Here is a 27,011-nt window from a genome sequence, read left to right on the forward strand (position 1 = left end):
CAAAGAGCATTCCAGATCTGATTCTTTCAGGTAATTAGTTACCATTTCATAGTTACCTTACACTATCAGTACATAATTAACATTACAGCTACATGTTAGTTGCTGACAAAATCAACTGTAGGAAATCACTGGGCTGAGAGATAAGCACTTATGTCTGACAATATTGATCCTACATTTCCTACTACTACTCACTAATTTCTCCACATTTCACATTTAAGGATTTAGACAAGTTTTACTTTATAGTAAATGGCTCTCAACATTTAAGGGCATTTCTGTTCAAATGCTGGAACAACATTTAAAAAGCACACCTGACAGATCACTGGCATATTGAAATGAAAGAAACAGAAACAACATATCATTTCTAATTCATCAAAAGGTGAACCACTTGGTGCTTTAAGAAACTAGTAAATGTCATCATTAACTGTGAGCCTCAATCCACCTAAACATGTAATTGCAAGCACTGCCAATTTCTGGTGCAAACCCAAAGTCCAATGCATGAACAAAGTTACTGGCAACGGAACAGTCATGCTTGTTTGCAAACTGAACAGTTCTGGCTTTGAAAGAACACAATCTACTACAGTTCAGCTCATTACTACAAAGAAGTGGGCGAGCTGTGGGTGGAAACAGCCCTCACCCATTACTTCCAGAACATTTCTACGAACAGTCACTGACAGCCAGTCAAATTCGGCCACTGTAGAAGGTGGATGACAGTTCTGCCTCAGACAACTCTTATATGGAAAACGGTTTTGTGGCATAGTGGTTAAGCTGCAATCCTCAAATACAGGAATCAAAACACACATTCATGTCAGCACTAGACAACCTTTAAAAACAGTGTTTGAAAGGGCTTTCACATCACAAACAGTTTAATATGACTTTGTTTCTCCTCTGAGATCTTTTTGGCACCAGCAGCTTTCTTGGCTGAAATATCTGAGCCTGTGGTTCCCATGCAGCTCCTCTAGGGTTGCAGTTATGTTTTCTGTGAATTAAGTGTTATTCCTGAGAGAACGGTTATGTCACATTCATGACACTTTTTCCTCCTTCTGATAAGTCAGTTTTGAGAACAGTTTAACTTGGGCCATGACTGAGATAGTGCCTGTGGGAGCCTAATCAGAGTACGCCGGATGTTCAAGGCCAATCTGAGCAGGAGAATCCTAATTAGGATGTTCAAGGCCAATCTAAGCAAGGACACAGAGATTGTACTATACACACTGGGCAGGAGTACCTTACTATCACCCAAATACTGATGTCACTATTCGGCAGGAAGCCTTTGTGTCTAAGTTAGTATAAACGTGTTACTAACCAGCTGGTGGGTGGCTGCTTGGTATGGCTCCTCTTTGCTACTGCATTAGCAAGGGCTGCTTGGCGCAGCCACTGTGTGAAGCTACTTTGAAGAACTGTTTTGTCTGATGGCTCCTTGTTAGCAATGGCTACATGGCCTGCAAAAGAGACTCCCCTGCCCTAACCGGTTTGGCTCAGTGGATAGAGAACAGCCTGCGGACTGAAGGGTCCCAGTCCAGGGCATGTACCTTGGTTGCTGCACATCCCCAGTAGGGAGTGTGCAGGAGGCAGCTGATCGATGTTTTTCTCTCATGATGTTTCTAACTATCCCTCTCCCTTCCTCTACGTAAAAAAAAATGAAAATATATTTTTAAAAAGACTCTCCTATATGCCTCTGTCTTCTCATGTCCTCTTTGTCTACTGCCCGGCGTTCACGTGGGTACAGCCCCTGGCAGAGGACTGTGCACCCCACAGTGCCTTATAAAACTTACACCAAACACCCACAAAATCCAGCCGGCCTTCCTATGTTCTAGTCAACGGGTTAACCAACATATTAACTCTGAGAGGAAGCCACAGAATCGGTAATTAAAGGATCGCCTGCACAGAACAATGGCCACTTTGCGCTGATTAGTATATTTAGATCTTTGCAGCCCCAACTGTGTGTGCGCTTCCCGGGGCCCTATAACAGCACCGCATGGAACTGATGCGCTCCCAGGGAGACCACGGCCTCGCTTCCTGGGAACAGGGACCTGCCAAGAGCACGCGAGGCGGCTCGTGTGTGTGTGTGGGGGGGGGGGGGGGGGGGGGACCCGAAGGCACAGGAGGCACCAGAGCCGGGTCTGGGCGGAAGGGCCGCGTCCGGGGCCTCAGGGTCGGCGAGACCCGCGGGCTGAGCGGGGGCCTCAGCAAGCCAGCCACAGGGCGGCCCTCTCGGAGCTGCAGTGGCAGAGACACCGTGCTCAGCTGGGAAGGAGGCCGGGGGCGGCGCGGGGAGGGGCGGCGCGGAGCCCAGGCCACGCCGCCCGGGGCGGTCGGGTGCGGGGTCAGGGACACGCGGCGACCAGCAGCGCCGCTGGCCGGGCCTCACCTGAGTCACTCGGGACGCGCGAGGCGCGGGAGCCCGGCTGCGCCCCCGGGGCCACAGCAGAGTTGGTCACGGGGACTCCGCCGCCGCTGAGCGTTTCCTCCCCCTCCGTCCCCCGCTCCCGAGAACCGGCGAGCAGCAGCCGAGGACCGCGGGCGTCAGCTCCCGCTCTAAAACCGAACTACAGACTCCGCTGAATTTCCCGTCCTGCTTCGCGCGGGGCCGGGGGCGGGGCCTTGAAGCACCGGGTCTCATGGGAGGCGCCGCAGCCCTCGGTCCGGCTCTGCTCGCCTCCGGGGAGGATGCTGGGTCCGCCCGCCGGTACCGCCTGGTCCCCGGCGCCGCGTGGAGCCCGGAAGCAGGACCCGGTCAGCTAGAGTCTGAGCTGTGACCAGACCGTCCCGGCCTCTCCATCTGCGCCGGGTCCTGTCACTACGAGCCTGAGCTGCCTCCACCCGGAGCTGCCGCACGTCCAGGCAGGTTCTGCTCGCTCCCCCGGGGGACTGGGGCTGTGAGGGGCGCGCTGATTTCCCCTCTGCCGGTGCTCCTTCACCCTGTAGGGCCAGACCCTGTGAAAAGTGCAGGAAAGACACGGAGGTCCTCACAGAAACATGGCGTGCCATTTCTGAGCTTCACAGACACACCGCCAGGTGACCCCTAGACCTGGATGAAGCACCCCAGCTTTACGGGCCCTCCCTCTCCGTGGACTTAGCTGTACAATCTCACACTGATGGAAACTAGAAAACTTTCCTGAGCTCTGCCCTCCCATGGCATAGGTTGTCTAGGTTAAAAATGTCAATGGAGCCCTAGCCGGCTTGGCTCAGTGGATACAGCGTCAGCCTGCGGACTGAGGGGTCCCAGGTTCCATCCAGGCCAAGGGCATATGCCTGGGTTGCAGGCTCCACCCCCAGTAGGGGGTGTGCAGGAGGCAGCTGATCAGTGATTCTCTCTCATCATTGATGTTTCTATCTCTCTCTCCTCCCTTCCTCTCTGAAATCAATAAAGAAATATATATTTTTAAAAAATATCAATGGAGCTCTGACCCCGTTGTTCAATTGGTTGAGTGTCCTCTTGTAACCAAAAAAGGTTGGGAGTTTGATTTCCAATCAGGGCACATACCTAGGTTGCAGTTTGATCCCGGGTGAGGGGCATGCAGGAGGCAATTGATTGAAGTTTCTCTCTCACATAGATGTCTCTCTCTCTCTCTCTCTCTCTCTAAATAAATAAATAAATAAATAAATAAATATATCCTCAGGTGAAAACTATATATATATATATAGTTTCCTCTCTCTCTCTCTCTCTCTATATATATATATATATATATATATATATATATATTCATTCAATAGACAACTTATGGCCTAAGAAATCAAGTTCAAATTCTTTATCCAGAAATATAAAATTGGCTGAAACCTATGTCTGCACTAAGATCATCTCCTGAGTGTCCCCAAACACACCTTGCACTTTGTGGTCTTGGGATCTGGGTACATCCTCATTTCTTTATTTGGAATGCCAGCCCTCAGGGTTTAGCTCAAATGCCTCTTCTCAGAAGACTTCAATACAAGAAGGAGTTTGCTGAGAGGACTGAATACTTCCCCCCCCCCACCCCCGCCCCAAAATTCCCATGTGGAAACCATATGCTGTATGTGATGGTGTTTGGAGGTGGTGCTTAGGTCATGAGAGTGGAGCATTCCTGACTGGCATTAGTGCCCCTTCCAGAAAGTGAGGACCCAGTGAAGGGAAGGTTGGCAATGAGCGAGAAAGCAGGCCCTCAGCAGACACTGAAACTACCAGCACCATGATCTTGGGGATTTTCATTGAGAAAACACGATGCTATGTCCCTGACAATGATCAGAGAGACCAGGGCAAAGCCAGCGGGGCAGGCAGCACGTTCCGGGACCAGACCAGGGACGGTGGGTCCCTCGACCTGCCTCCTAAGTGCCTAAGTGCGCAGATGCTGAGCAGCAGGTGAAATAAGTGGGGAAATGCTGTGTGCCATGCCCTAGCCATCTGTTATCGTGTGCTCCTGGGATGAAGATGTGTCTATCGTGAGTGTGTGAGCAAACCTTATTCCTTTACTAAAACTAGAGTCTTTTGTGAGTTAAGAGTCGATTTAATTCACACTCATCTGTTCAACAAATGTTCACTGAGGAAGGCCGTGTGGCTCAGGGCTCAGGTGTCAGCCACCTGGACTTCTGGCTCAGCAGTGGACAACAATGTGACCTGAGTCTTCCAAGCCTCAGTTTCCCCTTGTAGAACACAGGGCTGAGCAGAGCTCCTGCCTCTTTTCCTTTTGTGCAGATCAGAGATGGGGGGGGGGAGCCCCAAGGGATGTGTGAGGAGCAGGGAGAGGGTGCGTGTGGGGCCCACAGGGGAGCAGGGCAGAGGCCGTTGCAAGGACTTGGGCCTTGATCCTGGAGGCACCTGGAGGGTTCTGAGTGGGAAAATGGACTGGGAAGGGTTCGTGCTAACGGTCACCCTGGCTACAACGTAGAAGACGGAGGTGGTCAGGCAGGAAGACCCCCTTCAGGGGTCAGAGACCGTGGTGGGAGGATTAGCTCTGTGGTAGTGGATGTGGGTGTGGGAGAGGGTGTGGGAGTTGGAACTGACCAGGCGGAGAATGGCTGGGAGGGAGGCGGGGTCAGCGCATGTTCTCAGCTGGGCCTTTAGTGGACAGCACTACATGCAGGAGACACAGGCTCAGAAGGGAGGATGGGACCATCCTGAAACCTGAAATGCTCACTGGGATGTGCTGTGGTCTGAGCCCTCTGAGGACGCACAGCCCTTAACATACGCAGTGGACACTGTGAATGGGTGGGTGTGATGCTGTGTGAATGCTCTCACTGAAAAGTGAATACTCGGAGAAATCTCAGACAGGGCTCTCTGGGAGGTCTCTGAATTGTGCTTGTGACTTTTCTCTCAGTGTGACATTCTTTCCAGTTGAAAAGTTAAAGAGTGTACAGGCCAGGGGTGGGGAAGGAATGGCCAATGTCCTGGAGAGGAGGGGTGGCTCAGAGCCCAGGGCCAGGAGGGAGGAGTGCAGGGAGGGGAGAGAACCAGTGGGAGGAGGGGGGTGGAGGGGAGCAGGAGAGGGAAGGGGAGCTCTGTGGGTAGTGGTCCAGGCCCCGGTGGAGGTCTGGCGGGAGTCCGGTGCCGGGTCATGTTAAAAGGCTGCAGAGGCTGGAGTGGGGATGGTCTGCCTGCGACCATCGGGTTTATCAGCAGTGGTGGCCACGTGCAGAGTTGGTTTGTTTCTTCCCAAGTTGAAGTGATGACCATTTGAAATGGATGGCTCTCTCTTTCTTTTCTTTATGTTTTTAAGGTTCGCTGTGTGCTGGAAACGATGTTGGTTCTGAAGAGCAGTGGCGTGCAGAGGATTCCGGGCTGTGAGCCTGAGCCTGTGGAGAAACTGAGGAAATTGCTAAGAGGGGAAGTGAGTGCCCTGTGGATGTGGACCCACCGTGTAAGGCTGGGAGGTAGTTGGAGCCGCGAGTCGGGTGCCCGGCCTGGTCAGCAAGAGTTGCGAGGGATCGAATGGCAGCTGTGTTTCTGCGATGAGACCCTGTGAGGGGCCCGTGTGCAGCGTGTCCCTGAGAGATCAGCATCCCCCACACTTAGCCGGTGGTGCTGGACTCGGCTGTGCAGCAGAATCACCATAGACTTCTGATCACTTTGGAAGAGGGCCCACCAGGACCGGAGGCGTTAGCCCAGCAGAAGAGGGGCTTGACTATGTAACCTCCCCAGGTATGTTTACGTGGGACCACAACAGAGACCCACCGCCCTCTCCAGTCAGGGCGTCCTCTACCCTTACTTCTTTATTCATTTTTCTGAGGAGAATTCTTATTTTATATATACTTTTCTTGACTTCACAGAAAACTGGAGACGGAGCGCGAAAGAGAAACGCCAATGATGAGAACCATTGATTGGCTCTCTCCTGGACACCCCGCATTGGGGATGGAGGCCACAACTGGGACATGGGCCCCAACCTGGAAGCCAACCATAACTGCCTGGTTCTGGTTCATAGGTTGACACTCAACCACTGGACCAGGCCGACAAGGCTCGGGTGCCGGTAAACCTGCTTGTATAAAGAAAAGAATGGTATTGCTGGTTTAGTTAGCTTCAAGGTAATCTTTGAAACTATTGGAGAAGTTGCTAAGAATTGATAACTGAAAATTTGAGAATGACTTTCTCAAATTTCTTTCTAAGACCTAATGAAACCCACTTTTTCTTTAAATCCTATGGCAAGGATGTGCTTATTGATTTGAGAGAGAGAATCATTGATGTGAGAGAAAAGCATCAGTTGGTTGCCTCTCATACACACTCCCACTGGGGACTGAACGCCCAACCTAGGTATGTGCCCTGACCGGGAATTGAACCCACAGCCTTTCCGTGTAGAGAATGATGCTCCAGCAAACTGATCCACACCGGCCAGGTCGTGGACCAATTTTTAGGAAAGAAAACTTTCTGTGACTCCTAACCTTTGTGCATATCCGTGGTCCAAAATACAGCTCAGTCCATGGGCGTTCATGGAACACCTTGATGACTTTGAGTTGAGTGAATGAGATGCAATGTGTGCAATGTGCTCATCACTGTGCCAGGCTTGTGCTCACTCTTTTGTGGTTTCAGTCGGCCTCATCCTGTTTTCTGTGTCATTCTTATGTATTTTCCTTAAAAATAGCACTAGGTTCATAACTTTTGCATCGTTTCTCTAAAATGTTGGCCCTGAAAACGGGGAGCAGAGAGTTTGAAATTTTATCATCCAGTTTATATCCCTTTGGCATAAGCTCATCAATTCAACTGTTCTTGAAATCTTGATTTGCATAATGATAAATAATTTTCATTATCTCAAGATTCCTAAAAGTATATGTTATCCGCTGTGTTCTCACTTCAGGTCACTGCATCTATAAATTTGTTTCCAAGTTAGATCACATTTCGTTGGACATGAATTGAAATCTCATCATGCTGCCCACAAATGAAGGCGGTTAGATTTATGGAATAGCTTCTGTACGAGGAATTGATTGAGATAGTTATGAAAAAGTCACCACTTTAGGTGGGATTTTTTTCAGTTTTGTTCTTTTGTTCGGGGCAGGAATAGACTGCTGGGGACTCGCTATGATTACAAGGAATATGAATGGTGCTCTGTTAAGCATGATTGTTCTGTTCTAATGAGGGAAAGCACGTTCTGATCTGGTGGAGAGTTGTCCGCCCTGGGACATGGGAGCTAACAAGGGAATGCAGGCCACCCTCCTTTCTGAGAAAGGCCTAGATCAGCAACCTCGTTGCCTGTAATCTGGTCCCGGAGCCACCCGGCCTCTGCCAACACCCAGCCCGAGTTGCCTGTAACCTGTAACCACTATACCTTCCTACTTTCCCAGGCCTGAAATGTCTGCTTTCCCGTGGGATCTTTGTCCTTCTACCCAAGATAAGCAGCTGGCTTATTGGGGGAGGAGGACAGGGGGTATAGCAGACGTCTGTGGGTGACCTAATGCTCTCTCCTTCTGCTGCATTCATGGAATAAATGATCTCAACCCTGTCTCTGCTCATTGGCTCAAGGAGTGACCAGCAGCCCGGACCCATTGCTTGTCCAGATTCACTTTCAGTAATTTTATAACAGTCATTGGAGCTGGATAATGAATCGAAATGCTAATCAGTACTCTCCCCCCACCCCCAATCTAAGTCCAAAGATTTCATCTACTTTAAACAATTTAAATTTGTCTTAAATTAAGAATGAGTTTTTTAATTCACCCAAGTAAACCATTACTAGTTTAGAAATAATTGATTGGCAGCCTAAATGTTTAAATTCTGTTCTGAGGGTGCCTGTATATTTGTTCTCTAAATGTCTTTCTTGCATGTGCTAATTTAGTACTCCTTGCACTGAAAGCTATGTACAAAGTCCTTTTGTTAAAATATTTTCCAGTCCGGCCGGCATGGCTCAGTGATTGAGTGTATCACTACGACCAGGAGGTCACCATTAGATACCCAGTCAGGGCATATGCCCTGGTTGGGGGCTTGATCCCCATTATGGGGCGTGCAGGAGGCAATTGATCAATGCTTCTCTCTCATCATTGATGTTTCTCTCTCGCTATCTCTCCTTTCCCCTCAGAACTCAATAAAGATATATTTTTTTAAAATATATAAAGTATAGCCCTAGCCAGTTTGGCTCACTGGATAGAGGGCTGACCTGGGGATTGAAGGGACCCAGGTTTGATTCTGGTCAAGAGCATGTACCTTGGTTGTGGGCACATCCCCAGTGGGGAATGTGCAGGATGCAGCTGAACGATGCTTCTCTCTCATCAATGATTCTCTCTATCCCTTTCCCTTCCTCTCTGTAAAAAATCAATAAAATATATATTTTTAAAAATATATATGTATATAAAATATTTCTCAAATATATAGCTTTACGTTGTTCATTTTTCTTATAAACTACACATTAGTGAGTGGTCTGTCAAATTGTTTTTTAGGCAATTGACTGGTGGACTTGAGGGGTCTTACGTATGAACTATTGACAGTCGATGGTGAGACTTTCCGAGCTGGGCTCTGTAGGTAAGACTTCACAAAATAAAATGATTGTGTAGTTCCCTGAAAGGAACGAATCAAATTTCTGTAATGTGGCTGATGGGAAAAAATAATTTTTTGAAACATAGACAGACATATCAGAATGAAGTGGTTAATTTCCATTGATAATGGTATAGGATCTATAAACATAACCTTTATGTTTCTTTATATTTTATGTGCCAGATAGATCTTAATCTTGATGGGGAGTGTGTCCTAATTTTTGCGTATTCCTAAAGTAGTTGGCATGGGGCATGAGCCTCTGGCAGAGCTGTTTAGAATGCTTGGCCTAGAGCAGTTTGGTTGGGGAGCCATGGAGACAGTGGAATGTTAGGTGTGAGGTCAGTGGGCGTGGAGTCGGTGGGCGTGGAGTTGGAGGGTGAGGAGTCGGTGGGTGCGGAGTTGGTGGTGCGGAGTTGGTGGTGCGGAGTCGGTGCGAATTGTCAGTGTGTGAAGAGTCGGTGTGAAGAGTTGGAGTAAGAAGAGTCGGTGGTCGTAGAGTCGGTGAGTGCAGAGCCTCTTCCTGTGTGAGAAGGGACTGTCCCTGCCTCCCCCTCAGGGCTCTTGTGAGGAGTGACTGTGCAAGGACAGAGGGCACCTGGCGCAGGGCCGGGGATGGGCAGAGAGACGGTGTCCAGGTGACTCCCGAGTCTGTGAGCAAACCCTTCCCGCTGCCAGGCTTTGACCAGAACTGTGTCCACTGCCGGCAGGTCCAAGGCTTCCCTTCTACCAATTGGGATCCCTTGGCCTGGCCTATGGGAATTCGGCTGAAACTGGCTCTCTGACAGCCCCTGAGGAGTCCCAGATTGCGAGAGGGCATAGGCGAGGCAGTGGGACTCCACTGGTGTATGATGAGGGCGGGGAGGGACACAGGAGGTTGGCTAGTGGGGAGGGACCCTGGGAGGGCCACAGGGCATGTCAGGCCTGTCTAGTTCAGCCCCAATCAGCCAGACCCCAGCAGCAAGCCAACCTGCCAGTTGCAGCGTCTGCCCTCCAGTGGTCAGTGCACGTCATAGCAAGCTGTTGAGTGGCCTTAGCATATCATTCGTGTATTATGCTTTCATTGGTTGAATGGATGACCGGACACTTAGCATATTAGACTTTTATTCTATAGGATGTTGAAAAAAAAAACACAAAAAAAAACAAAACAAACAAACAAACAAACAAAAAAACCAAACGGATAGGGCCTGACTGCTGTGTTGCTTTCTGTAAGGATGGATGTAGGTGGGTGACTGGCAATAAGGGTCTCTGCTGGCAACTAGGATGTGGGTCGAGCTGTGATTTGGGAGTCCCTACGGCAATTCCAAGACATGGTAAACCAGCTAAGGGGCCTGAGAGCCGCCCGTCCTCTTGTCACCTGCTTTACAGCCCTGTGCTGTGCGTCACTTTGCTCAGACACCACAGAGGCCTCATGGGTCTTCATCACCTACCACGGGGTCAGCATGTCTTTTAGTGGCTGTAGGTCTCCCAGCAGGACCCTGTGCTGGAGTCCCTTCTGTGCAGCTGTGCTCTAGGAAGTGAGCAGGTGCATGGAGGCCCTTCATCCTGGGGAATGAGGGTAGCTGCCCTGGGGCGGGGCAGGCCAGCGGGTTCCATGGTGCGCATCCTCACCCCACCCCTCTTCCTGCACTAGGATCGTGGACACATCCCCCAGCAGTTCCTTGAGGAGCTGCTGGGGGACATCATGGCCCTCGAGGCTGAACAGGTCCAGAGGAGGAACCAGCCCGCCCACCAGAGCTGGGACCTGGAGCTGCTGATAGAAGGTAGGCAGCAGCCCCTGGCGCCGGGGAGCCAGCCTGACTGTGGCTTCTCCCTCACCCAGGGAGCTGAGCCCTTGGCTCTGAATCTCCTGGGTCAGCCCACCCTCAGCCCAAGTCAGTAGGGTGTGATTCAGGGGCCATTTGGGACCGTTTCATTGCCATTCTCCCCAAGGGGAACATGAGGGGCCTGGCAGCCTCAAAGTCAGGACATGAACTACAAGTAAGTAGATTCAGATTTCTCAGCGCCCGTGTGGACAGTCCCGGGAGCTTCCAGATGACAGCACGCTGACCCCAGAGGCTGTCTTAGATCTGTCCGTGGGGGATTGAAAGCTCTGGATGGCAGGAGCTTCTCCAGTGCTCACTCACCTGCATTATAACAGAGGCCTGGGCTGATTTCCTCCGTTCATGTCCTCCTCGGGCAGATGGGTGCAGTCTGCTCTCTGTCTCCCTGGACAGGGGCCGCTCAGTGACCTCTCCTCCCGAAGGACCTCACCCACGGGTGGCAAGTCCTCAACACATGCGCCCCAGATCCGCTACCCCCCGCAGGCATACTGGTCAATTACTGTGCCTCCCACTCCCCAGCTGAGCCACCCAGCCCCCCCCCCCCCTCACTCTGACGGCTGGCCCGGACCATGCCATGTCTTTGCCGTCTCTGTGAGTCTCTGAAATCCTTGACTAGACAGGTTAGAACTCCGTAAAAAGTGGTTCCAGCAGTTCCACCGTCTGGAACTTCTGCTTTGGCCTCTCCACGGTCACCTGCCTTCTTCTTAAGGTCTGGATGGCTCCCCTACCGGCCCCCAGCTGAGCCAGCACAGGGGCCACAACCAACAGCGGCAGCACCTTGTGTAGGACACCCAGCTGACCATCCCTGGCCCTCACACCTTGGCCTCGGGGTGGGGGGGTGGCCGTCTGGGGGGATGGTCCTCTCGGGGCCAGAGTCAGAGAGGGGAAGTGGAGGCCCTGGAAGCTGGGCTCTGACTCCACTTTGCTCTTCAGCCTGCACGCGGATCACTGATTTGGAGGAGAATACCCATGCCCTCCGGGGCACAGTAAAGACGCTGCAGGAGGAGAACCAGCAGCTCCGGAAAGAGGTAACAGTGGGCGGTGTCCGGAATAGACGGGCAAGCCGGTGGCCAGGTGTCCCGTGGGGTGACAGGTTTGGGGTTTGCTCTCAAGCCAAGTTCACTCTGTGACCTGACTGTGGCACGGGCTGGGTCTTTGGCTCTGCAGCTGGAAGAGTTGGGGACCCAACTCACCCAGGACAAGGCCAACAGCCAAAAGGAAGAGCTGAAGGGAGAACTCCAGTCTAACATCGCCAACACCGTGATGTTGGCTACCTCCAGGGCCACGCAGGTAGGCCCTCCAGAGCACATGTCCCCCTGGCGCCCCCGCCTGCCCGAGGGAGCCTCCGGGATCACAGCCGTGTCCTGGTCATTGATCAGTGATTCCTGGGTGACCATATTCCCTCGCTCAGCTGCAGCTCAGACCAGCAATTCTCAGCCGCTGCCGGCCGCGGGGGCAGGTGTTGCCTTCCTGGGACACTGGCCATCTTGGTGGTGGTTGACAGGACTGAGGGGAGGAGGAGGGCGGTGCTGCTGGCTGTGCCCATTCGATGGTTGTTCCGTAAATATTTGGGTCAGTTGGCTGCTAGTGTTGTTCAGATATTCTGTATCCTGACTGCTGTGCTATGTACTTTTTCTTTTTCTTTTATTTTTAAAATATTTTTATTGATTAAGTTATTATTTTTTGTGTGTGATTAATCACTACGCTTTTATTATGTTCAATTTGTAACAATGAAATTGGGGGTCACTGCAACATGAGGCACTGTATTAAAGGGTCGCAGCATTAGGAAGGTTGAGAACCACTGGTTTAAGGTTTATTTCGACCTCAACTGCTGGCCCCTACCTAGCCTGGCCCTGTTCTGGGCAGGAGGCAACCAACTGATGTGTTTCTCTCACATCGATTCTTTCTTTCTTTCCCTCTCTCCCCCACTCTCTCTAAACATCAGATATCCTCTCGGGTGGTAACCGTGGTCGGGGGTGAATGTTCTTGAGCATCTCCAGGAAGGCCTGCGGGGATGCTGCCTCCACATTCTGGAAGGTGTTCTGGACTCTGCCAAACAGGATGAAGGATTTCTCCTCCAGATCGATGAACCCCAAGTGGTTCTCATCGAACAGGATGACGACTCCAGGGTAGCGCCAGTGTGAGGGACATACGGGAACAGTTTCCATGCCATAGAAACACATCCTGCAGGTCCGGGGGTAGTTCTGGTCCCTTGGGCTCACGCCCACAGGCAGAACAAACAGAACAGGCTGCTCCTCTGCAGCTGCAGCCCCGGATTCCCCGATGCTGGGCTGGGCAGGGCTCTGCCAGCCATGGCCCTCGCTTTCCTCGGTCCCGTCTTCTTCCTGCTGCTGCTGCTCCCGGAGCACCTGCTCCTCCATCTCCCGGACCACGCGGGAGAGCTCGTGGAAGTCGCGGAAGATCTCGCCACCTCACAGCTGGATGCGGCTTGTGAGGTGGATCTCTAATATGTGCAATGCGATTCCCGTGATGTGCGTGAGCCTGGCACACTTCCCGTGGAAGCTGAGCATGAAAATCATGAGGCCCAAGCGATCCAATCGCATTTGCCTTGGAGGAGGCCTGGCCTGATGAGGTCCTCCGGGTGGCTGGGCGGGAGGTAGAGGCGGCGGTAGGTCCGGCAGTGATGCCGCACTGTGACATTCCATATCAGCGCCCGCCGTCCCGAATTCCTCCCTAAGCCGCGTGGGTGAGTCCCTTCGGTGGTCTCTCTTCTGGCACTGGCTGGTGAGCCTGTCCTTCGGAATCTGCAGGTGGCGGCTGTGGGGCCTGCGGTGGCGGCCTTCCATGCACTCCACCGTGGCTGATTTCCGCTCCGTCAGGCGGATTCGGAACGCGGGCTTGAATTGCATTGGGACGTCCACATGGGTGTTAAGACCAGGCCTGTACGTCCAACCAGTAATGCCTAAGACGTCCACCGCTACATACAGCAGTGTTTTATAGAGCTCAATATCTCGCCCCCACAAACCCAAAATGTGTCTGTCTGGGTGGAACAGCTTCGCATAGACTTCTCGGTAAGACTTGCCTACTGCCTCCAGATTCTGCAAGGTTTCACAAACGCCAACCTCCTCCCGGCAGCGCCGTCTCCAGATGTTGTCCATGTGCAGGGTGTGGTGGAATTTGGTGCAAACCTGGGCCAGGCTGGCCAGGGCGGTGACGGGGAGCGAGGCGAGATACCCACCAGCATCTCCACCCGCAGGTCCTGCAGCGAGCAGTGTGGGGACGGCCTGGGGCTCGCGATTCTTCCACTCCCCACCCAGCACCCCGCTGCGGCGTCCGCCTAGTGCTGCTTTTCTGCTGGGGCCCGCTTGCCCTCGGCCGCTGCCTTCTCAGCCGGGCCCTGGCTCTTCTGAGGACACCCACATCCCTGCGAAGAGTCCAAGCCCCAGAGGCAAGCGCACTCCTCCATGCCTCCTTGCTTACTAGCCACCACAGTCCATTAAGTTATTACATATGTGTCCATATCCCCACATTGCCCCCTATTGGTGGGGGGAGGGAACTCATGCTCTCAGCCCCGTGTTGTCCATGTCCATTGGTTAGGCCTATATGCTGGCATAGAAGTCCTTTGGTTGATCTCTATGTCCTTTTAAAAAAATAGGCTTTTACATGTGGTCACAGAGGGCAGCCAAGGAGCTGATCCAGAGAGCGGGCATCCTGTGCCCCTAAAGGTCCCGAGTGTGGAGAGGGCGCAGGGCTCCCGTAGCACCATGTGGGCCCGGCCAGCGCAGTTCCTTCAGTGCTGGGAGAGCCGCACTCAGCACGGCGGGTGCTGCCTGCCCCGAGGGTCCCTGATCTTTCGGGGTCTGCACTTGCCCTGCTCTTGGCCCCTCACTGCGTGTGGGGGTGCAGGGATACGGGGTCTGTTACTCCCCGGGGCTGGCACCCAGTGAGGCATCCTCACCTTTTCCCTCTGGGCAGGAGGATCCTTCTAGTTTGGGCCCCCAGAACCAACAGGGGGCCGAGGAGAGGGAGCTGGAGGAGCCGGGGCAGCAGGAGAAGCAGGTGCCCGAAGCCCAGGAGGCCCTGAAGCAGGAGCAGGAGGCCAAGGCCCTGGCCGCCGCCAGAGAGAACCACAGAGAGGAGGAGAGGCTGCGGCAGGAGAACAACAGGTACCCGCCCGCCCCTGCAGCAGCATCTCCGCCTTCAGTCACACCAGCTCCCTCAGCTCCCGCTGCGCTCAGCTCAGGGGAGTCCCCTGGTCATGGTGCCCTTTCACCTGCCCTGTCACGGTCACAGCTGATGGTCAGGAGGGAAGGGCCTCCAGCTGGTGGCTGGGATGGAGCATCGTCCAGGTGTGGGTGACCGCCCCTCCCACATGGATGATGGGGATGACTGTGTCGGGCACGGGCATCTTCATCCTCTCTCACCAGCCATTCCAGAAGGACATATGCTTGTTCCCCGTCATTCCCACGTTCCCTGTTGGCGAACTCACCTCCTTGCTGAGATACACTTGTCACCCCCCATCGGTCCCCATGTCCTGTCAGGGGCCTGTCCATAGGGCGAGATCCTGGGATCGCCTGATGTGCACATTTGCAGCTGCGGTTGAACAAGGCCTCTGACTCCTGCCTGTTTCAGCTCTCACACTCCACAGGAGCGTCCCTTCTGTGGTCCATTGAGTTCCATGGAGTCCTCTTCTCTTGCTTTTTGGTGGCGATTTCGCTGTTTGAAACGGCCCCCAGGTGGAGTGCTGCAGTGCTGTCTAGTGTCCCAAGTGCACGCTGCGCTGGGCCTCAGGGAAAATATCCGAGTGGCACATGAGGGTCGTTCAGGCCCGAGGTCTGGTGCTGTTGGCTGTCCCAGTGAGCATATGGCACAAAGCGTCCTTATGTCTTGATTGGTTGACAGAAATGTGGCCAGAGACTCACAGGAACTGGTGGGGACAGTTGCAGTCTACACTGCTCAGTGCTCGCGGGGGCTCCATAGGACATTATACCGCGAATCCTGAGAATTGACTGCGTTTTTATCCTTCTCTTCAAACAGATGAGGAAAGAGGCTCAGAGAGATTCAATAACTTGTTCGGGCCAGTCCTGAGTGTAGTGGCCCAGTCAGGACTCAAATCCAGGTCTTGTCTCAGCCCAGTGGCCTGACCACGTGAAGCCTTCCTTCGCACAGCCTTGTTTTAATATGTTTGGGGCTACACAGTCAGGTGCCTGCGGGGCCAGGCAGGTCCAGCAGGTGGGGAGGGAGTGTCAGCGGCAGGGCAGGCCCTCGTGGAGAATACACACCCTCTGAAGGCGGTCAGCTGTGCGGCGGACCCGGGCTGCCAGGCCATCCTTTTGTTTCTACTTTTTTATTCTTCTTATTATTTAATCCTCATCCCAGGATATTTTTTCCATTGCCCTTCTGAGAGAGAGGGAGGGAGGGAGGGAGGGAGGGAGGGAGGGAGGGAGGGAGAGAGAAAAAGCGATGGGAGAGACACATCTATTGGATGCCTACAGCACACACCCCTCTATGCTGGGGAGCAATCCCACAGCCCAGGGACATGCCACTGGGAATCCAACCCGTGACCATTCCGGACACAGGCTGATGCTATCACTGCTGAGCTGCCCCTGCCAGGGCCTTTGCTTGATGCTTTCTCCCCACCCTCCCAGAATCTCGGTAGCTGAATGTTGATGTGAAACGGAACATTTTTAGAAATATTGAATAACTAATTACTTTAAATTAAATCACGGAGACTGTGTGGGCCTCACAGGGCCCATCTGTGTTCACATGGAGTCCATGAGCCTCTGGTCGTTGAGATTTCAGGTAGAACCCTTACTCCTGGAAAGCCAGTCGGGTAATTATGCCGATGATAATGATGATGATGATGTCAGTGGCTTTACATAATGCTCCAGAATCTCTTATTTGTATCAGGAGTTGGGATCAGAAAGGGACTTGGAATTGGGGAGAAGAGCTGGGCAAAGGCAGAGTTTCAGAGCAAAGATGATCTGATTCCAAGTTTTTCAAAAGTGTTTCAGTCGAAGAACCCTTTTTCCAAGGAGGCAGACATGCAAAGCCTTCCCTGGGAAGGATTTTTCACAGGCTGCTCGGTTGAATTGTGTCTGAGCCTGCCTGTCCTGTGTCCCAGCCCAGAGCGTGGCAGCTGGGGTGGCCGCATAGAACCCCAACGGACACAGTTTAAGAACCTCTGAATGTGCTCAGCCCTCATTTCCACAGGGGAAAACCTGAGGCCCAGAGAGGATGGGGGTGTGATTGAGGTGTATGTGGGACAGAGGCTGGGAGTGCTCCTGAGCCCTGGGCCATGTGGCTCTCCACCCGCAGGCTCACTTCCTGGACTGAGCTGCTTCAGGCGGAGCAGGAGGAACTACGCTCCCACAGGCAGGAGCTGCAGGCCTCCATAGAGGAGGTGGAGCAGAAGATGCGGATCTGGGAGGCCGAGTACCAAGACCTGAAGGCGGAGCAACTGCCCAAGGAAATCTTGCTCTACAATCTGAGCATGCAGTGTGAGGTGAGGCCGGGGGCTGGTGGGCCTCAGGACACCGGGCCTGAGCCCGGGGCTGACAGCCTGGGGCTCAGCCAGGTCCGAGTGGGTCCTCATTGGCATCTGTGCCCAAAGACTGTGTGGGAATGTCACCCAGAGGCCGAGAGGAAGCCAGAGGCATTTAACGGGGACAAGCACCTTGGCTGGAGGGGATGTGTTAGAAAAGACCTCTCACCAACCTTTGCTTTTGTATTTTTTAAAGCTATTTTTCTTGATTTGAGAGAACAAGGGAGACGGAGAGAGAGATGGAAACATCTATGAGGACAAAGAACCGTGGCTCCGCTGCCTCCTGCACCACCCCCGCGGGGTGCCAGCCCACAACTGGGGCATGTGTCCTTGACCGGATTCGAACCTGGGACCTTTAGTTCGCAGTCCGCTGCTCTCTCCACTGTGCTAAACTGGTTAGGGCCTGACCTTTCCTTTTCGCAGGGCCGGGGGGTGGGGGGCGTGCATGGAAGCAGCTAAGTGCTGTTTTCATTCTGTCCTCGCGGCTGAGCTCTTTGCTCTGTGCTCCCCGTGTCATCTCACTGAATTCTCACAATGCTTTTGTGAGCTGGCGCCCATCCTCATCCTCTGAGGTTGGGTCTGAACTCAGTTTGTTTGAAGCCAAAGCTTGGGCTTTCCCGCCACTCCAGCCCGATGATGTTCTGGGTGGAGAGTTGAGCAACCTCAGCCCCGAATTCCTATCCAGCCCGGCATTTATTTTTCTGATGTCAGAGAGAGGAAGGGAGAGGGAGAGAGGGATGGCAACTTCAATGAGGAGAGAGAACCTCTGATGGGCTGCCTCCTGCACGCCCCCTACTGAGGATCAATCCCTCATCCTGGGCGTGTTCCTTGACCAGGCATCTCTTTTGGGAACTCCTGGTGCATGGGGGGCCGCTCCACCACCTGAGCCACACCCTTTGGGCTGCTTCCTAATGAGATACTTTACATTCCTTTTAAAAATGGCTGTCAAGTCCTCAGAGCCTCTTGTACATTTTGCACTGATGGCGCCTCTCTGCTCAGACTGGCTGTGTTTCCGTGCTCAGTGGCCACACGTGGGCAGGGCTGTGCGACTGGCCGGTGCACTCGGCCATCCCCATGTCATTGGCTGTGTTGGTCCTTGCAACTGGTGAAGCTCATGCCGAAATGGCCATGTTCATGCACGTGGCCCTTTTCTCCTTTGGGAGCAGTTTCCCAGCAGTGGAGTCACACGGGCCCGTGGTGTTGAGGACATTGTTGATCTGTGTTTCAGTCGCTCACCCTTGCGCAGGAGGACTGGCAAGAGGAGAAGTGTCGCCTGAGGAAGGAGATAGACACCTTGAAAGAGCTGAACCAGAGCCTCCTGGACGCATGGGGCCAGCACTGCACTGAGAACGTGTAAGGGGGAGGGGTGACCGACACCTGTCCGCACAGGGCTGCGGGCTTCCAGCTCCACGCGCAGGCCTCCACGTTCTGGGCAGAGAGCCCGCCGGCGAACTGGTGTCCCCAGGGCAAGGGAACAGACCATCTTCCCAGTGCAGCCTGCTCTCCTCTCCCCGGAATGGCTCTAGAATTCTGCAAGGAGCGGTGGTTGGATTTTGCTGGCTTCAACGACATGGCCCACTGCCAGCCGCTTCTTAATCTGCTTTTGGAATTAAGCTCAGTTTAAAAATGATGACAGAGGCAAAGAGAGGTACCTAGGGAAGCCATCCAGGTCGCGGGTTGAGCCCGTTCTCTGTCTGATTTCCGCTTGAGGGGCTGGAGAGAGGGTTGTCCTCCCTCTGCTGACGTGACACGGACCTGGCTGTGGCAGGGGGCCCTGCGAGGTGCACAGAACCAGTGACCTGGTGGCCACACACAGGCAGGGGTGATGGCCTGTGAGCAGAGCTGTGTGCCCAGCAGACAGATGTTGAGGAGCTCCAAGGAGGCGGATAAGGAAGCGTGGTGTGGGAGTTGGGGTTCTGCAGCTGACCGGATGGGGAAAGGACTAGCCGGGGGGGCGGGAGTTGGGGGGACGTGAAGGTGGAGCACGGGTGGTCGGGGTGCAGGGAAGGTGCAGGCAGTGGCAGGAGGGAAGGCTGGAGCAGGGGGCACTCAGATGGGGAAGGCCTCCATGCCTTGCTAAGGAGTCAGATTCCCTGGGAGTGAGTGTTTACGGGAGGCTGGTCTAAGGGCCGAGGGAGCTGCCAGAGAGGAGGCAGGAGGAAGAGGCTTGGTGCTGGAAACCTTGGGGTTGGAAGTCAAGTGACCCGAGATGCATCTGGTGGGCCCAGGGTGCTCTTCACCCCTCAGTGCTGAGCTGTGGGACTGTCCTTCCTTGTGATGGGGAGTGGCTGGCCAGGAGGGACAGAGGGACACGGTCACAGTGGCCACAGGGGCACTGACCCAGCCCCGCGGGGTCACGGTGCTGCTTCACTTTTCTCCCGGGTTCTTCTGCTCATCTACAGCTGGCTCGCCACCTACCCAGGATGGTTTACAGGGAAAGCCACACTGTAGTTTGGGGTGGAAATGACCGTGGCCTGAGTTGGCTCTCTACAGCGCAGCGGGTCCCAATGACCAGCAGAGGTTGGGTAGGTGCCAACTAGAAGCATCGGGGCCTGGTACCCAGGGGGATGATCTGATGAAGGTCTTGCATTAGACAGTGTGTGCAGGAGGCCAGGGAATGGGCAGGATTCCTGAGCTGTGCCGAGTGGAGTCTTCCCAGCCGGGGGCGGGTTGGGGGCCTGTCTTGTGTGAATTTGTGCGCCTAGTGGTGGGGGTCGGTCAGAGCCAGACAGGAAAGCGCTCTAGCATAAGGCCCAGCAGCACGGCTGAGGGAAGAGAGGAACACAGACTAGAAGAACAGATGCCGAGCCAAGGCCGCTGGGAGCAGGTCAGGGTCGGTGGTCCTGGGCCCAGCGGTTTGCGAGTCATCGCTTTTCACAGCTGCTCACTTCACGGTGAAGTCTCAGAAAAGCCCGCGTCTTAGGTGGGACCTCGGCAGCCTCATGGCCAAAGGAGCCTGAGCTGCTGCCTCGATCCAGGGGACTCATGTTCAAGCAAGGAAACCAGGGTCTCTGCCGTCAAGGCCCACGGGTTTGCCATCCTGAGTTGCACATGGTTCGGGGCTTGCTCTCCTGAGATGTGGTCCAGCCTGCTCCTTGGTGCTACAGCAGGTCTCCTCACGTGTTAGGGTTCCCGGACCCACGCCACAAGCTCCCCTCCCCATCTTCCCCCCTCGGCGAGCTTGACGGTCATGAGCACCATGATGTCCGAGTCCCCGGAAAATGCCGGCCCTTTTGGGCCAGGTCCCAGCCAGGGCCGATGAGTCCCTTGACACGTTTTATATAAAACCAGACTGTTCTTTCTTTCTCCTCTGTTTCCAGCGACACCCGGCAGACTATGCCTACAGGAGAGGCGGAAGAGGACAGAATTGGGGCTCCAAAGGAGGCTCAGTGTCCTGCTCCTAGGAAGTGAGTTGATTTCAGCAGCAGGAACTTCAACTCAGAACAGGAAGCTGCTCTTTCACGAGTGGGGAAAGCCATGTGGAGCAGTGACCAGTGTGTGGGGCCCGCACCTTCCCCTCTAGGGCAGGTCCCCTGAGCGCACCTCCCTCCCAGCTCTGAAAGAATTGAGAGTGTCTTTCCGGCCTTCCTTGGGGTTATCCTCTGAGGGTGGCGAATGCCAGCTGCCATGTCCAGTTGAAGGGGCAGAGAGTCTGGATTAGAGCCACTGAAGCAGGACTATCAGGCTGTGTCTCCAGGTTTCAGGACCTAGAAAGCCATGTTTCTGTTTTGGGAAGGAAGCGTGGGCCGGACACCTGGGCCAGCACCCATGGTCTTCAGTCACAGGAACCTCTTGGTCTTCCCTACATTCCTCTGGAGTCTCTGGACGCCAGGGTGGTTCTCAAACACGTTCTCTTCTGCAGAGCAGCAGCCCCGGTGGTGGGCAGCTCGGTCCCCGAGGCTGCGGGCTTCCGTCCAGCAGGCCTTCCCCTGCGTCCGGGCCTGAGCCCCAGGAGCTGGGCCTTCAGATTGTCCTGCCCCAGCCCAGCCTTGAGGGCAAATCACCATGAATCCTGTAAGGGCTCTCTGTTGACATCACAAAACCACATAATTTCCCACCCTCCTCCTGTCCCTTGTGTTGGCGGGGACATTGAGGCCTCGATGAGGAAAGTACTCGAGTTGAGTCAGCACAGTGTCGCTCTGTGGCAGAGCCAGGATTAGAACCAGCTGCGGTTCTTCTTGTGACATTAGAATGCCTCCATTTCCGGTTAGCTGCACTGTATGACCCTTTAAGTTCACTGTTTTCATTGATTCATTTTTATTTTACTATATATATATATATATATATATATATATATATACAAATATATACATATATATGTATATATATATGTATATGTATATATATTAGTATATTTTAACTGAATTCAGAGAAGAAGGCTGAGGGTGAGAGGAAGAAACATCAGTGATGAAAGAGAATCATTAATTGGCTGCTTCCAGCACACCCCCCACCGGGAATTGAGTCTGTAACCCGGGTATGTGCCCTTGACCAGAATGGAGCCCAGAACCCTTCAGTCCATAGAGTGATGCTCTACCCACTGAGCCCAACCGGCTAGGGCTATTTTAATTTTGCTCAATCCTCACCTGAGGATTTTTTTTTTCATTGATTTTTGGAGAGAGTAGAGGGGAACAAAGGGTTGGGGGGAAGAGAGAGAGACATCAATGAGAGAGAAATCAATATGAGAAGGCACATTGATTGGTTGCCATCCAGCACACGCCCCCAGTGGGCCCAGGGATAAAACTGCAACCCAGGTACAATCCCTTGACCCAGAATCAAACCCTTGACCCTTCAGTGCTTGGGCCACTGCTCTAACCCCTGGGGAACACCAGCCAGTGTCCACTCTTTTTCATCCACATGGCCCACTGGGCCCACCCTGTTCCCCCCTCACCCAGATTCCTCAGTGCCCGGATGGGGCTAAGTCTGCCCGCCTGTCTCACTTATTGGGAGCTCCAGCGGGAAATGAGGAGGCCCTGACTCTCCCTGACATGGCCCTGGGATGCACAATTGCCAGCACACCTAGATGAGCACAGCACCTCTCCCGGTGCCTCCCGGTGACGCAGAGTGAAGGCTGCATGTGAGGTTCTGTTTCCCGAGAGGCTAGTGCGGGTTTCTGCCACAAGGAACGCTTCTCCCGTCCCTGGGTCTGTGCGAATGAACTGCCAGTGGTGCCCCACGCCCTGAGGCCACATGCGATGGTCCTGGTGCTGGCGATGCAGATTCGTGGGGAACCTGGTGCTGAACCCCAAGGGAAGGGCCGCTTCCCCGGCTGGAGGGGCAGTGGGGGTTGGCAGTGTCCTAACCCTCTACTCCTAATAGGAAAAAGCGCTGGAGTCGAGCCAGAGCCTTCCTCAAATTGTTCCAACGCCAGAGAGGCCGCTCTCGAGGACAAGCCAAGTCACCCGCAGATGGCCGTCCTGGGCCCCTGGAGGCCACCCCATCGTGCTCATACTGGGAGGAGAAGGGAGACGCCCGCAGTCGGCCCCCACCAAAAGGTAGGAGGGGCTGGCCTGGCTGCAGGAGGGCAGTGAAGGGGAGGATCTCAGGCCTTCCTCGAGGTCAGGGCAGAACCGACAAGATGGGAGCTGGGTGCGCACACGTGTGCTTGGAGCCTGAAGGGGGCTCCGCACGCCCCCGTCTGCCCCCTCAGGTGTGTGAACACCCAGGTAGAACATGTAAGCCCACGTCACTGTGGCGGCAGTTTCATCCAGATCCATTTAGTTCCTTCAGCATAGGAGCCTCCCCATCACGTACACTGTGGTGGGTCCTCGGATATCCAGAGCGGATCTCCAGACAGTTACCGCGGAGACACGCTCAGGAGAGGATGTGTTTGGGGCTCCTTGTCTCTGCCAGGCCTCAGATTAGCCATTTCTGTCGGGGGAGTCCCCATGTAACCCGTCGTGGACATCTGCCAGGCCTTCAGCCAGGCCTGGGCTCTGCTCTTGCTGTTGCTCTGAAAAGCAGGGGTGGTTCTCTTCTCCCACCTGACCTGGCCCTGAGTCCTCCCACCAGGGGGCGCTGGACCTGCTCATTGAGGGCTGTGATGGGAGTGAGCCATTGGGTCCACAGTGGATTTGTAGCTGCATGTGCTGCCTGTGTTTCCTGGGATCTAAGAGGCTGTCAGCTGTCAGCTGCCCGATTTTGTGCTCATAGAATGAAAGTGATCGGGTGGTGGCAGTGAGGGTTTTGTCAGAATCGCCACCACCTGACAGTGACTGGGAGGGATGCTCCAAGCTGCACCCTGATTTCAGAGATGGAAGGTTGCGGGGGGCGGGGGGGGGGGGGGTTCCTCTTAGAACCAATTAAACAAAGCCATTGACTGAAAGGTGGTTGAGTTTTCACATTCACTTTGAAATATCATTTTATTGATTATTTGCCTATAAACCTGCCAAACATGCCCCCTGAGAAAGTTAACAATTTGATGAAGGACACTAGGACTTTCTGAAGACGGGGCCAGGCCCGAGACTCGTGGGCTCCCAGGGGCTGGGGGGACAGGACCTGACAGGACCCGGGGCCGTGACAAGGCGCCCTGTGGCTGTGACGGGTGCAGCAGCCATTCCGGGTGGCTGTCACCACTGCAAGTCCTGCTGTGTCACTCAAGATGCAGAAATGAAGTGTGTGCACGCGGACACACTGTCTGGGGGCTGCTGCTTGCGTTCCTGGTCTCACAGGAGGTGAAGTCGGGGAAACGCTCACGTGCAGGTAAATGATCATGAACCTTACTGCCTTGTTAGCATTGGTTTTCTCCAGAGGGTTCTGTGGCCTGGGGTTTTCCTACTGGCTCCTCACACTTTTGGACATGTATCACGTCCACTTGTGTGATTGGCTAAGTTGATGAATGAGCTATAATCAGCCCAATTGAGTCAGCAAAACCTTCTGAGAAAAAACTGCTTGACAGATCCCCACTGTGGTTTGGATCCCTGAGTGAGCAGGTCAGGGGCTGCAGTTAGTAACGGCAGCCGTGCGAGGGGGCTTTCTGGGCTCAGCAGCCTTTCGGTAGTTGACCCACTTTGTCCTTCTCCTTGAGTTCTAGCTGCCGTGGGAGGTCGGCTCCATTCCTGACCCCCGTTCAGAGCTGGGAGGGGAGCTCAGGAATGCTTGACCAGGGTCAGCACTGGCCCAGAGAGTCAGTGTTGGAGCTGGGACCCGAACCCGCGTCTGACAGGTTCCGGGGCCCGAGCTCTTAACCGCTGTGAGCACTGCCTGCCCTTCAAGCTGCTGTGGTCCCTGAAGATGCTCAACCAACTTGGGGCCCCAGCACTGAGGAGTGGGTCCCTTCTCTGTGGTGTGAGCTGTGTCAGCAGGTGGCGCTGCGGGGGAAGAAATAGCAGAGGTGCAGCTGTGCACTTGAATCCTTCATCAGGACTGGAGAAATCCCTTCTGTTCATGGATTGACATGTTGAGGAAGTCACTAGACCAATTGTCTGCTCTCATAAGACTAGAACTTAAAGGCTGTGAGGGCTAAACCAAGAGGAGAGGGTGCGGCGCCATCTACTGTGGAAGAATGCTTGAGTTTGAGGGTGTTTTGGTATCAGATAGAGGTCGGTATTTTCATTATGTGCAAAGTCATCCTGCCATCAGAGGCTGTGAGAGGTACCAGAATTCTTAGTGAGCCTGCCCGTTGGTCTCAGTGGTTAGAGCATCGAAGGACCGAAGGGGCGCAACTTAGATTTCCAGTCAAGCGCACATACCTCGGTTGCAGGCTTGATTCTGGCCGCGGTTGGGGTTTGTGAGAGAGGCAACCAGTGGATGTATCTCTCTCCCATCGATGTTTCCCTCTCTTGCTCTCTCGCTCCCTTCACCTACATCCTCCCATCCACTCTCTCTCTAAAGACCAATGGAAAAAAATCCTCCCGTGAGGACTTTTTAAAAAGAAGTATTATGACTGAGGTGTCCAGGTGGACTGTTTCACTGCATGCAGCAGGCCAGAAGCATGCCACTAAGTGTTTGGAGGGGAGCAGGAGTTAGTTGTGTGTGAGACAGGATGCCAGGGAGCCTGTCATTAAAATGGATGAGTAAGCGCAGCTGGTGTGGCTCAGTTGGGTGAGCATCGTCCCATGAACCAGGAGATCACCTTCTGATTCCCGGTCAGGGCACACTAGTATGGGCGTGCAGAAGACAGCCGATCCATCTTTCTCATCATGGATGTTTCTATCTCCCTCTCCCTCCCCCTCTCTGAAAATCAATAAAAACACATTGGACAAAAAAGCGGATGAGTAAGGAAAGCTGCCCCCTACATCAATAAACACCCTTGCTTAATAATGTAACCCATGGAAATGGAAAAGCAGTCTAAGACATCCACTCCTTGAGCAGTACAGAATGCTCCTCTCGTGCTACATGGAGCCCTGGCTCCAGCTGCCACTCCAACACTTGACTGGAGTCCGAGCAGAAAGGGTCCACCGGGCCCTGATGCTGGTTGTGCTGGGGGGAATGTTGCCGTCTCTCCCGGGCTGGACTGGATTCTGACTTCCCAAGTACATTTGGTGAATGTAGCGTCATTTGTCCATTATTCAGTTCATTTACTTGCTGTTTTCTGTGTTTTGATCCTTCCTCCCTTGGTTATCCGGGATGACAATTTAGCGACGGAACAACGCAAGAGTGCCTTTTGGAACAGAAAGAAGCATGTTGCGGTCAAAGACAAGCCTCCAGTGGCCAGAGGGTTGTTCGGGTGGTAACCAACTTGGTCTAACGTCATGAAAAGCTGCATTTAATGCACCCACCCTCTCCTCCCTAACTTGCCTCTCCCTTTTTTCCGACCACGAAGATTTATAATCCTTTCCCTTTATCCCTGTCTTGAACATATACCCTTTATTTCTGAAAAATTTTTAAGTTTCTTTTAAAAGAAAAAAAAAACTCCAACAACAACAACAACAACAAAAGCCCAAAGAAAACCAGTTCGCTTGGAAGCAGAAAAATCCTGAACCTAATGGAAACCTCAGTCGCCATGACAACAAGGCCACGCCAAAGCAGGAGTCACCATCGCCCTGACTTAGTGGCTTGATGTGTCCCCTACTTGGCCTCTTGCACCGGCTGTAGCTCCTGGGCTGGCACAGCCTGGTACTCCCTCGGCCTGTCTCTGTGGGCGCAGTTGGAAACCGGAGGTCTCTCTGGCTTGGCTGTGTGCGCCCCTCTGCTCCTCCAGGTGTCGCCACGCAGTGGAGGCCTGATGTCAAGCGGTAAGATTTGGGTGCTTCAGACTTCATGGTGGGTGTGACATTGAGTGGCTGAGGGGTAGGGGGGCAGGTCCTGGGAGAGTGAGGAGGGGCCCGCAATCCCCACAGTGGGTGTGGCTCCGGGCCCACAGCCCCAGGGCTGCCTGGAGCCTAAGCTGTGCAAACAGCCTGTCCTTGTGCTCCCGGAGCTCCACCACACACCTGTGCCACTGGGATTGGAGAGCCCATCGCCTGTCCCACGATGAGGTAGTTGCAGGTCTTTTCGGGGTTTTGCCCTCATGTTTTTTTTTTAATTGGGATTCTGTTTAGCTTTGACAAGAGTATACGTTCATGGTAGAAAATTCAGAGATTGCAGAAAGCACAAAATACCAGGTAAACTCATGGTGCAGTCAAAGTCACCATGCGGAGAGGAGGACTTCTTAAACAGAGGGTTGTTCGGGTGGTAACCAACTTGGTTCTCAAATCCTAAGGGTGCCCTCCTGGACCGTGAGGGCCCGGACCACAGGTGTGGAGTGGTCCTAGGCAGACTTGGGTCAGGGTGCTTTGAAATCAGGGATCTGAGGACACAGTGTCTCACGGCAGGTGTGCCCAGGAGTTAT

Source organism: Myotis nattereri, assembly GCF_964212035.1.
Source record: "Myotis nattereri genome assembly, chromosome: 10".
NCBI lineage: Eukaryota > Metazoa > Chordata > Mammalia > Chiroptera > Vespertilionidae > Myotis > Myotis nattereri.